Source organism: Strongylocentrotus purpuratus, unplaced genomic scaffold (assembly GCF_000002235.5).
Source record: "Strongylocentrotus purpuratus isolate Spur 01 unplaced genomic scaffold, Spur_5.0 spur5_contig_869, whole genome shotgun sequence".
NCBI lineage: Eukaryota > Metazoa > Echinodermata > Echinoidea > Camarodonta > Strongylocentrotidae > Strongylocentrotus > Strongylocentrotus purpuratus.
In genome coordinates this window covers 590,635-603,221 of record NW_022145578.1, presented here as the reverse complement: position 1 = coordinate 603,221, position 12,587 = coordinate 590,635, and positions in this window count along the sequence as shown.

Sequence of the window (12,587 nt, the reverse complement as noted above, 5' to 3'; positions counted from 1 at the left end):
GAAAACATGATGCCTCCGGCACCACCTTCGGTGGCGGAGGCATAAAAATACTGTCCTCTGTATAATTATCTAGAAACATGAGCTAAACGGACAGGAAAAATGTTGTATTTTTTCTTCATTCCTAGAAGTTCCTCATCATTCAATCATTCTTATTCTGAACAGATCAACCAACGTCAACACCACAAGCCGTTGTCCCAAGAACGACTATTCAACCTGGCACTACAGAGCGCAACCTCGGGTTGATCATCGGGTTGGTAGTGGGCGCCATTTTCTTTCTCATCGTCATCTTCCTCTGCGGTTGTCTGATGCTCATGGCGTTCGGTCGTCGCAACTACTTCGAGAAGGTACACGGTGCCCAGGCCTACGTGGACACACAAGATCCCCTCCTCTACCCTGACATCACCGCCATTAGACCCCGCGTGATCAAGGACGACGACAGCTTGACGCGATCGTCGGAGTTCTCTGAGTTCAACAGGTCGAGTGAGCTCTTCGACGACGACAATGACAATGACAATCGAATCGATCACATGATGAGGGTCTTGGAGCACAGGAAGAACACAATACGGCGATATGTATGTTGGATTTATGTTCTTCATGTGTATATATCTTGTAAAGAATAACAAAGACTCTGTCTCTCCGTTTATTATAGAATGAGGAAGGTTGTAGTTTCATATAATGCACTATGACCCCCCCCCCCCCCCACAGATTAGTGTAATCAATATAATGTCATAGATCAGTGATATAGTAACAATTATTGTCTCTGAAAATATTTAGGTATGAGTTGACATAAAATAATAAAAGTTATTGATGAAAATGTAGCATATCACTGTTGTATGCTTGTAAATATTGAGTATAGGTCTCGATAAGAAGATAACAGTAGCGATAAATAGTGAAATGAAGATGAATAGATAAAGATGGAGAATAATGGAAGATGACGAAGAACAAGAACAAGAAGAACAAGAAGAAGAGGAGGCTAAGATGAAAAAGAAGGAGGCGAACATGCCCGGGCTCGAACCCAAGTCCTTCGCGTATGTACCCATAGGAAAGAAATGAGCCTGCCGCATACTTCTGCGGCAGACTTGCCGCAGATCTGCAGCAGACCTGCCGCAGACAGTCATCTTTTTCACATGCAAATTAGTTTTGCCGCAGACTTGCCGCAGACTTGCCGCATACTTTTTCAGTATGATGAAGAGTCTGCGGCAGGTCTGCCGCAGACTTGCTGCAGACTTGCCGCATACTCTTTCAGTATGATGAGGAGTCTGCGGCAGGTCTGCCGCAGACTTGCTGCAGACTTGCCGCATACTCTTTCAGTATGATGAAGAGTCTGCGGCAGGTCTGCCGCAGACCTGCCGCAGACTCTTCGTCATGAATATTCATATCTCATATAGACCTGCTGCAGACCTGCCGCATACTCTTTCATATCCAGTACGTGGCAATAAAGTATGCATGTAGAAGAACCAGTGATAAACTGATTGATACTTCATAATCGATATTGGCAATATCGATATTACCAATTAGGTAATACCAATATATATATATATATATTGCCAATTAGGTATATTCTATTCTCAATTGTATTAACTTCATCACATTGATCATTTGAAGTGTATTCAAGAGTAACATTTAAAGTAACACAGGCTCGTACACATATATATACTAAATATGTATATTGTTTCTTGGTTAGTAATCATAGTTTCTTGGTTAGTAATCAATATATCTATTGCTTAAACGTGAATGTAATTGTAACATGATCAGACAAAATAATCTATTGGTTAATAATGGCAAAAGGAAAATAGAAATCACAAAAATGATGTGCATTGTCTTAATTTGCTTAACAAATCATGATAAATGTATTTTTCTGTCACACGTGTAAAGTAATAATGAATATGCATGAGATGATTGGTTTCAATTGGCCCTATTAGACTTTAATGGGATTTCCTGTGGCAGACCTGCCGCAGACTGTTCCTGTGGCGTACTGGTATGCGGCAAGTCTGGAGCAAAGTTTCGCCCTGCCGCAGATCTGCCGCAGACTGTTCCTGTGGCATACTAGTATGCGGCAAGTCTGCAGCAAAATTTCATCCTGCCGCAGATCTGCCGCAGACTGTTCCTGTGGCATACTAGTATGCGGCAAGTCTGGAGCAAAGTTTCATCCTGCCGCAGATCTGCCGCAGACTGTTCCTGTGGCATACTAGTATGCGGCAAGTCTGCAGCAAAATTTCATCCTGCCGCAGATCTGCCGCAGACTGTTCCTGTGGCATACTAGTATGCGGCAAGTCTGCAGCAAAATTTCATCCTGCCGCAGATCTGCCGCAGACTGTTCCTGTGGCATACTGGTATGCGGCAAGTCTGCAGCAAAATTTCTTTCTGCCGCATACTTCGGCATACTCTTTGCCGCAGACTAAAAGTCTGCGGCAGGTCTGCGGCAGATCTGCGGCAGGTCTGCGGCAGGTCTGCGGCATACTTTTCACTTTCCTATGGGTAGTCGAGTGACGGTATAAACCACTCGACTACGGCACTTCTACTTATATACTTCTTCTTTCACCTTCCATTCAGATTCCACACGCACATGTAAATGTAGGATACATTGCAGGAAGTATTGAAGGCTCCGAGTTCTCCGTCCCATACGTGGCTACAGGCGAAGAAGCAGCGGTAAGATCACTTTATCATATAACATGATATATATTTCATAAGAAATAAAGGAGGCGCGACAGCTCAGTCGGCAGAGCAGTGGTCTCGTAATCCGGCGAACCCGGGTTCGAATCCAACGCGATGCTAGAGCGCTTTGGTAAGGCATTAATCCTCATTACCAGGTTCCTCGGAGAGGACCTTAAAGCCGTCGATCCTCTGGTACTCCTATCTATCATATTAAAACTATTTGACGCATGGAAATATATTTGTTTCAGTGTTGTCTCCATTGGCCCTAGAAAATAGAGATGTTGAGTAGATTAAGTTGATTTAAAAACCCGAAAGACCGAGACCGTACATGAAAAGTCAAGATCATCATTAAAAAGTTTCGAATTCCAAGTCAAATACTTTTGTTAAATCAATACTCGACAAGAATAATTATGGCGCTCATTAGAACTATGATTGTTTGGAATAGATATAGCTAGATATAGATAGACGGCGCCATTCAAATGAATAAATCTATACCATCGTCATTATCAAAGAAAACAATGGAGAAGCCGGGTAGGCTATATAAAGGAAGAAATCTTAAATATAAAAATGCTGAAAAGTATTCAAATGACGTGGAAAAGAATTGAAATGAAGCAAGATCAGGGCCCCGTAAAACAAGGCTAATTAGCAACTGATCTTATATTAATTTTGGGGAATGCTTGCACCTGATAATGATCAATGCAATCAGTCGCAAATATCAATTGTAAGTACAAAGCCCTGAACTAAAAGAAAGACGTTTCACGTGGTTTGATCATTAATCTTCATTTGCCACACTCGACCCAGGTGAGGTAGATGGGCAATCTGGCAAGAAGTAATTCCTTGAAATGCTGGAGCGCTGTAATGGCAGCTAGTAGCTAAAGCCGGGGTAATAATTAATGCGCCTCGGAATGGAATTTCTAGATAGCCGGCGCCATAGAAAATGATGCTTATAATTGTTATTATTATTACAATCGTATCGTATTCCCATTTTAGTCGTACAACCAGCGTCGCCACCAGACATCTTCAGCACTACGTCCTACGCATGCTAGGGGATCTCGAGACGATGCAGGGGTCTCGTACAGGGCACCTCAGCGGGTCTTCTCCTTCAACGACCAGGACAGGAACCGCATGACTCACCTGACCAGGGTGCTACAGAACGCGGGCAGGATACGGGAGGTAAGCTGATTGGTTGGTGGATGAAAGAGAGAGAAAGAGAGAGAGAGAGGGGGAGAGAAAGAGAGAGAGAGAGGGGGAGAGAAAGAGAGGGGGCGGGGGAAGAATGAGAGAGAGAGAGGCGTAACTAATAAAGACACATTAATGAAGAATGACATGCGAGAAGACAAGAGAGAAAGTAGGAGAGAGAGAGAGAGAGAGAAAAAGAGAGGGCTAGGAAAAGGAGGGAGGCGAGAAAAATGAAGGGAAGGAAAGAGAGAGGGAAAAGAAAATTAAACAGAGAGAGAGAGAGAGAGAGAGGGGCAAGAAAGAGAAAGTGAGAAAGAGGGAGGAGAAGAAAAGAAGTAGAAAGAGAAAGTGAACAGAAAAAGAAGAAGAAAAAGAGGAAAGAAGGGGAGAGAGAAAGAGAGAGAGAATATCCCACTCCTGCCACCCCCGACCACAATCTCATTTTCGTTCGTTCTCCATTCTCCCCCCCCCCCCCTCTCTCTCTCTCTCTCTCCCTCTCTCTCCTTCTTCCCTCTCTTATCTCCCCGGCCTCTGCCTCTCTCTCTCTCCTTTTTGTATAGTTCGGTAATTTATTAAGATCTGATCTCGATTTATTCACATGCAGCTGCCATATGCCCATGCCCCTCCACGAGGATCATCAATTTATGGTACTACAGACGAGGATACCATGACGTCAAGCGATCAATTCACATTGCCCTACCTAGCAACAGGAGAAGAATCAGCAGTAAGTAGGCTAGAGATGTTGTTTTGCAAATTATGGGAAGTTGAGGTATAACAAATCGAGGGTTCAGTGACACAAAGACGTTACTCCATATTTTGCCAAAGTTAGTATTTGATATCAAAATGTTCAGAAAAATGTGGGCTTTCCAGGAAACACAAAGACTCAACTCCACCCAACACCCCATTGAAGTCAATAGCTAGTAAAACGTAGACTTAACTCCAAGTGCTCAGTGTCACACAAAACACTTTTTCTCAAAATGGCCAAAATAGAATTACGCCATTGTGTCACTGACCCCTCGAAATGCTACTCTTCGGCTATCACGCGTTGGGATGCTGCACTAAATGATTAAAAATGTAACCCCTATAGGATCGGAACAAGAAGATTTGGAAAATTTGTAGGGCAGACATCGTAAGAATTGTGAGTCATAGGGAAGAGCAAATGCAAAGGGGAAAAAGAGAGGAAAGTGATGACATTTTTCTTTCACAAAGTCTGACAGAAAAACATGAAAAGTACTCCTCATTTAGTGGAGTTATTAATTGCTCCAACTTACAATTTCATTTCATTTGTCAATGCACCCTGCGATCCAGGTCACTTTTGCATTAACATTTCCTCTTTTTTTTTTTACAGGCGCCTACCCCATATTCCTCCATCTTTTCCCACTAGCTTACCCATGCATGCTGGGCAAAACGAAAATATAACGATACATGCTTGATATAATTATCGTTTCACTTTTTCTTTCTTTGCAGAGATTTGTCAGGGGAGCTGTACCACCCCCGTCTTACCACAGTGGTTTGGCCAATCCTCGCCGCAGGTCCCTTCATGGCGGTTCAAACCATGCTCAAATGCCTGTCGAAGCATGGTTTTAATCAAAGGAGAAGCACCCAAAGCCAATTGGTGATGGTTAAATGCAAAGATTTCAACATTAAAATACCAAAGATAAGGGATACTAATTACGCGTTTGGGCAACTAGCTGTCAAACAGGATATTCGGAATCTCGCGGCTGCCCGAAACAGTTCTGTTTTTAAACATTGCGAGCAAAGTGAGCGAGAAAAAAGTCTGTATTATGTTTGAAATGTTATATGATCATGAAAATACACTACATACCGGTAATAAATTACTCAGAAACGTTGCTGCTCAAATACGCTATTTGGGCAGCTCGCCGCCCTAATATGCTCAAATATTGGAACTTAAAAAAATCCTCATGCTGCGCAGCCTTCATCTTCCAGCTGCTCCTATATGTAACTCTGGTTCCGATCTATCTTTTCAGAGTTTGTTTTCAACTTTTTGACAAGTCATCAGTTCGAGGGTTCAGTAACACAAAGACGTAACTCCATATCTTGCCAAAATGAGTATTTGATATCAAAATGTTCAGAAAAATGTGGGCTTTCCAGGAAACACAAAGACTTAACTCCATCCAACACCCCATTGAAGTCAGTCAATGGCTTGTGAAACATAGACTCAACTCCTTAAGGCCCAAGTGCTCAGTGACATACATAAACCACTTTTTTTCAAAATGGCCAAAATGGAGTCACGTCTTTGTGTTACTGACCTCTCGAGTTGTATCTAAGCAACTTTGGTAAGACACCCTCATATTTAAAATCTGTCGATGACGGCCCTTGTGGTGGCTTTCTAATTGATTGGCCAAGATGCAAACTTGATATAGTAACTGTGAAATGTCATGTTATTTATTTATTTATTTAAAGAACATTATTCATTGGTCAACTTAAGAATTCTAGCATTGCTATAAAAAAAGGGCGGGGTGAAATAATTTTTTTCTTTCTATCAGACCGTTTGGCAAATTTGTTCTATGCCCCCCGCCCCCATCACCAATTCCTGGCAAAAGCACGATTGGAAATTTGCACTAATTTCTACATGCCTGATGTACCAATTTCATGGGGCAACAACCTCTCCCCCCTCCCTGATCGAAGTTGTGATGGTCACTACAAATGCAGGCCCAGGTTTACAGTCTTTATAAACCAGGTCGCTGATCTTACATTCTTTTTCATATTGTCCAGAAACCTCGCGAGTCTTCTCAGTGTATAATATATCCCAACTTAGTTGGCCACCCAATATTCAAAAGTGCATCTTCTTTTTTTATGTTCATATATCAAATTGAAATCCAACTACCACAAACATCTGTGAATCTTTCCCTCTCTCTCTCTCTCTCTCTCCCCCCCCCCCCCCCCATTTACCAATATTTTTCCCTCCATATTTGTATTATTATTATTATGTATCCATTGAGGGTAGTCATGCTATCAAGCTTTGCTTATTTTGTCAACCCTCCTGTTTGATGTTTTCGATTAGTTACAGCCAATAAATCAAATCAAATCAAACCTTTATATCAAAAAATCAGAAATATCATCTCCCGAGAGCAAGAAGGGTATTAGTGTTCACAGAGTTTTAATCCTTCTGCCTCTCAACAGGTCACACGATATAAAGGACTAGAATACTAAACACAGTCGAGAACAACTTAATTGTTACCACTTTGAACATGTCAATATTTATTTTGGCTTATTTATAATACACCATACTACATGTAGTTACTGTATTAATTTGTTACTATATATAATAATATTTACACATATAAAGTACTCAGAATTGGATGTTTCTATGCGATGAATACATGGAAAAATAAACCCAAAGTTATACTTTTCATGTTTTCTTTAAGTATTCAGCTAGGAATCTTTAAAATCATTTAACAAGGAAGAAAAAGTTAAAATGCTAAAATGTGACCAATGTTGATATTAATGCTAGCAAATCATCAAATGTTGTAAATGATACAATTGCTTTGTCACTACATACAGTAATGATGTTTATCAGTCATATTGTACTTGCGTGCGGATAATAGAGCAAAATAGTTGGATGTACAACATTACATGTACATGTACTCAGGGCATCTGCAGTCTACATGCAACGCAGGTAGCATCAGGGTGAGAGTAGAGAGGGTTTCACAACTTGTTTAACATAGGAAACTTCTGACCCGTTTCACAAAGCCCTTTTTCAATGACAAATGACAAAACTCAGTGACAAATCTGCTGATAACCAATCAGAACGAAGGATTTCTGTAGCTCATAACAAAAACTGTCATTTGTCACTGATGACAAGTTTTGTGAAATGCCCCCAAGGATGAACAGTTTCAGGGGGTACATACAAGAAGTAATTACATTTGAACACAATTATAATTCAACATTGAAATGATTTGAATTATAATATATAATGCCTTCAATACCGGTAGGAAGTATTGGTTTATGATAGTATAATACTGATGTCACATAATTGAGTACTTTTATTAATGTTAGTAATTAAACAATTTTGCTCACCATAGAAATCGACAAAATCTTAGAGAAATCATGCATACATGCATAATTTATCTTAAAGCCTGTCTGCACTAGTTTAGCCAGGAGGGATTAGACCTCCATGCAAGGTCACCTACAGGTGGTTATCTCATCAAACCAGCTCTCAATTAACAGTGGGGCTTTAATAAGAGATGCAGTAGTAAAAGTGAAATTGAAATTGCAGTTGAAAATATATATCAAGTTATATAATGGCTCACTACTGTATTAGTACAACAATAGAGGTAAGATTTGGGACTTTATGTTTTTAGTCCTGATAAAAAGAAAATATAATGCTTTCAACATAAAACACATCAGGAATGTTAGGAAATTCCAGACATTTCTGGTATGGGTTTCAAACAATTGATTTTGAGGAATGTAATCAGCAAAGAGTCATATCAAATATTTCCGACATACTGTCTCATGACAACAGCTTGTTTCCTATCCAACTTAAATGTATATTTGACTCTGATGAAAATCAGCAAAAACAAGTTGTTAACTTTTTCTTTGTCTTACATTTCATTTCATAAATGTACTTAGAAACAAAACAAATAAGTTTCTGTTGCACCAGAAGTGACGGTTCATTTTTTTCCCCTTTGACATTCTACAGCAGACTTGATGACGCCTATTTAAAATGTTGAACGATACCTTCAATCTTTTATTAAAGAAAATTTCAAGTTAAGAAATCAAAAATGGGTTTGTATACAATACCCTACTACTCATTCATAGATTTCAAACACGATGACAAGTAATTATCCTTTTCAAATAATAGTAAAAAAAAATTTAAAAAATGTATAAATGCTTCTTGCTTTTACTGATTTCCAGCAAACATTTTCTCAAATGGTTAGTATCTATGGAATGGTAGATTTCTAAATACCTTTTGAATACCATAGAGCACATTTTGTGATGGAGGAAGCTACATGTGCTCTATTCATCATGCATTTATGAAAGTAAATAACGCACCATTTTTAAAGAACAGCAGCTGAAATTTGATATTAGTCTTTACACAGGTTAAAGTTTTAATATTGTATTGTGTATTTAAGTGTAGTCTAAGATTAAGTAAGAAAGAACAAAGAGACAAAGTCAAACAAAAACAGGAACAAGACAATGAAAAAGATTTTTAAACAGAAATACTTGTTTCCCTTCCCTTTTGATTTTTTAAAATATTGTTTGATTTTGACTTTCTGTCCGTTCTCGCAATTTACTCTGATAAGTGCGGGAGAAAAAGCTCCAGCAAGTCTTTGCTCAAAACCATGCTTTGCTTATGCAGTACCAATCATCTTTTATACACTATGTGTTTGCTGTAATAACTCGTCTGTTTGGCGCCAGAAGGGAGTTAACTCAAATACTTTAGCACCGAGTTAATGCCCTTTTGGCTCTAAACAGATGATATCATATGGATAAAGAATAGATGGCACCGCAAAACCAACATGGTCACGAGTGCTCTAAAGAAATCAATGTTTCAAGACCTTTACTGCCCATGGGCGACATGTATTGTGTTTGCATAAGAAGACCTTGTAATACTGTATTTGCACATTTCAATAACTGAGGCAAAGAGACCTTGCAACAGGTGTTTTGTGTTATCAGTAGTACCGAATGAAAAGATATTTTTTGAAACAGTGGTCTATAAAAAAAAAATAGAGCTAGTTGCTGTGAATAAATAAAGAATATATTATACAAGCAACATATGGGAGTGGTTGTGTTCTTATTAATGGAGGGTTACATCAATTGTCGTTTCCATTTACGTTTTAAGATTCAAATATGATTTTGTGTATGTTCACTTAAAGATGGACAATCGTTAATCAATATACCAACCCAAACATGAGGTGCAAATAATCCTTTTGTTTCTGAAAGAACATAAAATGTGTATCTTCCCTTTAATTCTGTGAAGAGTGTTGATTGGCTGAACACATTTGGCAGCTACACATAGTATTCATCGAACATGGCAAATAAAAACTGCAACACAGATAGTAAATTCTCTGTTTCAACGCAGCTCTAAATATCACTATAAATCTGATATATACATAAAGCACAAACCTACTTTCATTTCACTGCCTATCAACTTCAACCCTTTTTTGCATATTATTTCTACAAATCGCTAGTGTTTGGATCAACGAGGGTTGAATAAAGTTATGTTACATCCATGTACCACTAATGAGGTCGTCACGTCGCTAATGAGGTTTTGACATCACTACAAAACTGTCCATTTACAGCTCAAATTAATAGCAAGCTAACAACTAAAAACTAAAGAAAAACAAAATTCATGAAATTGTATTAATTCTATGATCCAATTTTCATTATTGCATTGCACATTTCATATATAAGTTCATACATTGGAGGAAACCATTGATAAATAATACACATTTCAAAATCGGTTTTAATAAATATGTATCATGGAAAACGTTTTTTTAACATGTGACCATACAAATTTGAAAGCTTTTACACTCTGCCCTGTATGTTTTACTTGTCCTAAATTCATGACAATACACATTTTTAAGAATATAGATTTACAACTCCCAACTATTAAAGGTGTACCGTATTAATAACCATTTGCAAATAACATTAATCTTTCTTCATTCTCTTTAACAAAACATATGCCCTGCATACCTGTATAAGGAAGCTCAGATAAACCCCTCCCCAAAATATACTTAATCATAATATTACTAAAAATAACTATTCCTTTAAAGACCGTCACCACTACTGGGCAAGAAGGGATAGACCACACAGCGAGCCATCGAGGTCACTGTGACAGGTGGCTATCTCATTAACTCAGCTCTCATTTAACATAAGAAAAAGAGGATCATGGGGGACCAACAGGCACCGATTGGGGAAGTTTTCTATATAGAGGGAGCAAGTAGCTACAAGTATGGCAGTGTGCCTTTAAACATTAAACAAAATTAAAATTTGTACAACACCCGGATAAGAGGTGATTAATTATGACTGTCTTCACGTATTCCAAGTGAACCATTCAACAGATATTCAGCAATTTTTGTTGGCAAGCTCAGTTAAACGGATGAAGTTGATAATACCTAACATTCACCATCTTTTTTTCTTCAATAACAGCAAAAATTATCAGTAAAAGAATACAAGTCTTTATTTAAAAAAAAAGGGGGGGAGGGGGGGGGGGGGGGGGAGGGGACGAGTACAATATTTAAAGTTTAATTAACTTTCTCTTTGGGATGAAATTAAGACAAATTATGACACTACCCACCCCCTCCAAATAATTAAATTCAAAAGACAATAGGGTTACTTCTTAAATCGATTTATAATCTGCAGAAGAATAGGACAAGACAAAGATTGTTTTTCTTTTGAAATAGCTCCAGCAATTCAAACTCAATGAATTCAAGAAGTTTGTTCATCATCAACATCAGCATGCTCAAGTATTATGTATAGAGTATATATATGGACAAACCCTGTCTTAATGGTAGGTGTTGAAATCGTCCATTTCTCTGCTTTGCTTGACCTCTGAGAAAATATGGCAAGAAATACAACCACACCCTGAAGTGTGAAAGAACAATCGATGACTAGACAAGCCTTTGTCAAAGATGTGCCCAGCCCTTTGAAATAACGTGAGTAAAGTATTGAGAGAAAGATGACCTTGTGGTTCTGCTCTATTGAGCAATGGAGGAGGGTTCGTCTTGTTCTATACTGCGCGAGTCAAAAAAAAAGTTTACACTCAGAAAATTGTCATTTATTTTAAAAGTCAGCTATGAACGACCACATAAGCCGTTTGGCGCAAGTTGATTTATGCACTCTTTTGTCTCCTGGTCATCCAAGCGTGACTGATTCAGGATAAAACACTCTTTCATAAGATGTATAATAATTATCTGTTCATAGATGATTTTTTATATAATTAGCAATTTTCTAGGTGTAATTTTTTTTGGACTCACACTGTAGTGCAATTCATGGAAACTTGTAAGGTCTCAGTGTTATCTATTGTCAAGCTGTGACCTCCTTGGAAAACACATTGGACAACTAAATACTATGACCTCATTGTTATGGAAGTAATCGAAACAGAAGGGTTTGTGTTGATCTATAGTCCATTGTCATGGCAACTCGCCATGGCTCGAGTGTTATCTATTGTCAAGTTGTGACCTCCTTGGAAAACACATTGGACAACTAAGTACTAATATTTAAAAGCACAGTAGATCATTGCTTAGTTGTTGTTTTCACATGAAAAGAAAAATACTATTGGTGTCATGTTTTGTAGTGATGATGCATGTTTGCTTTTCTTAACTGTGCACGATAGAATTCTTATAAGGGAAATTATTTTAAAATTGCAAGTATGCTTATGTCATGAAACCTTGACAAGACAAATGGTTAAATAGCATTTAGTGATAAAAATATGAATTTCTTGGGGTTTTCTTCTACCACTGATTGTTCAACTTGAATTTGTACTAGAAATGCCTGACTCATTAAAGCCTATCTGCACTAGTTTGGCCAGGAAGGATTAGACCTCCCAGCGTGGTCACAGACAGGTGGTTATCTCATCAAATCAGCTCTCAATTAACATATAGCAAGCAATGCCTAAGCAGTGCCCGTTGGTCCCCCATGGTTATGATTCCCCATTTTTCTTTTGTTAATTGAGAGCTGAGTTGATGAGATAACCACCTGTCAGTGACCTTGCAGGTAGGTCTATTCCCTCCTGGCCAAACTAGTGCAGACAGGCTTTAAAGGCCCTATCCAATGAAAATGCAACG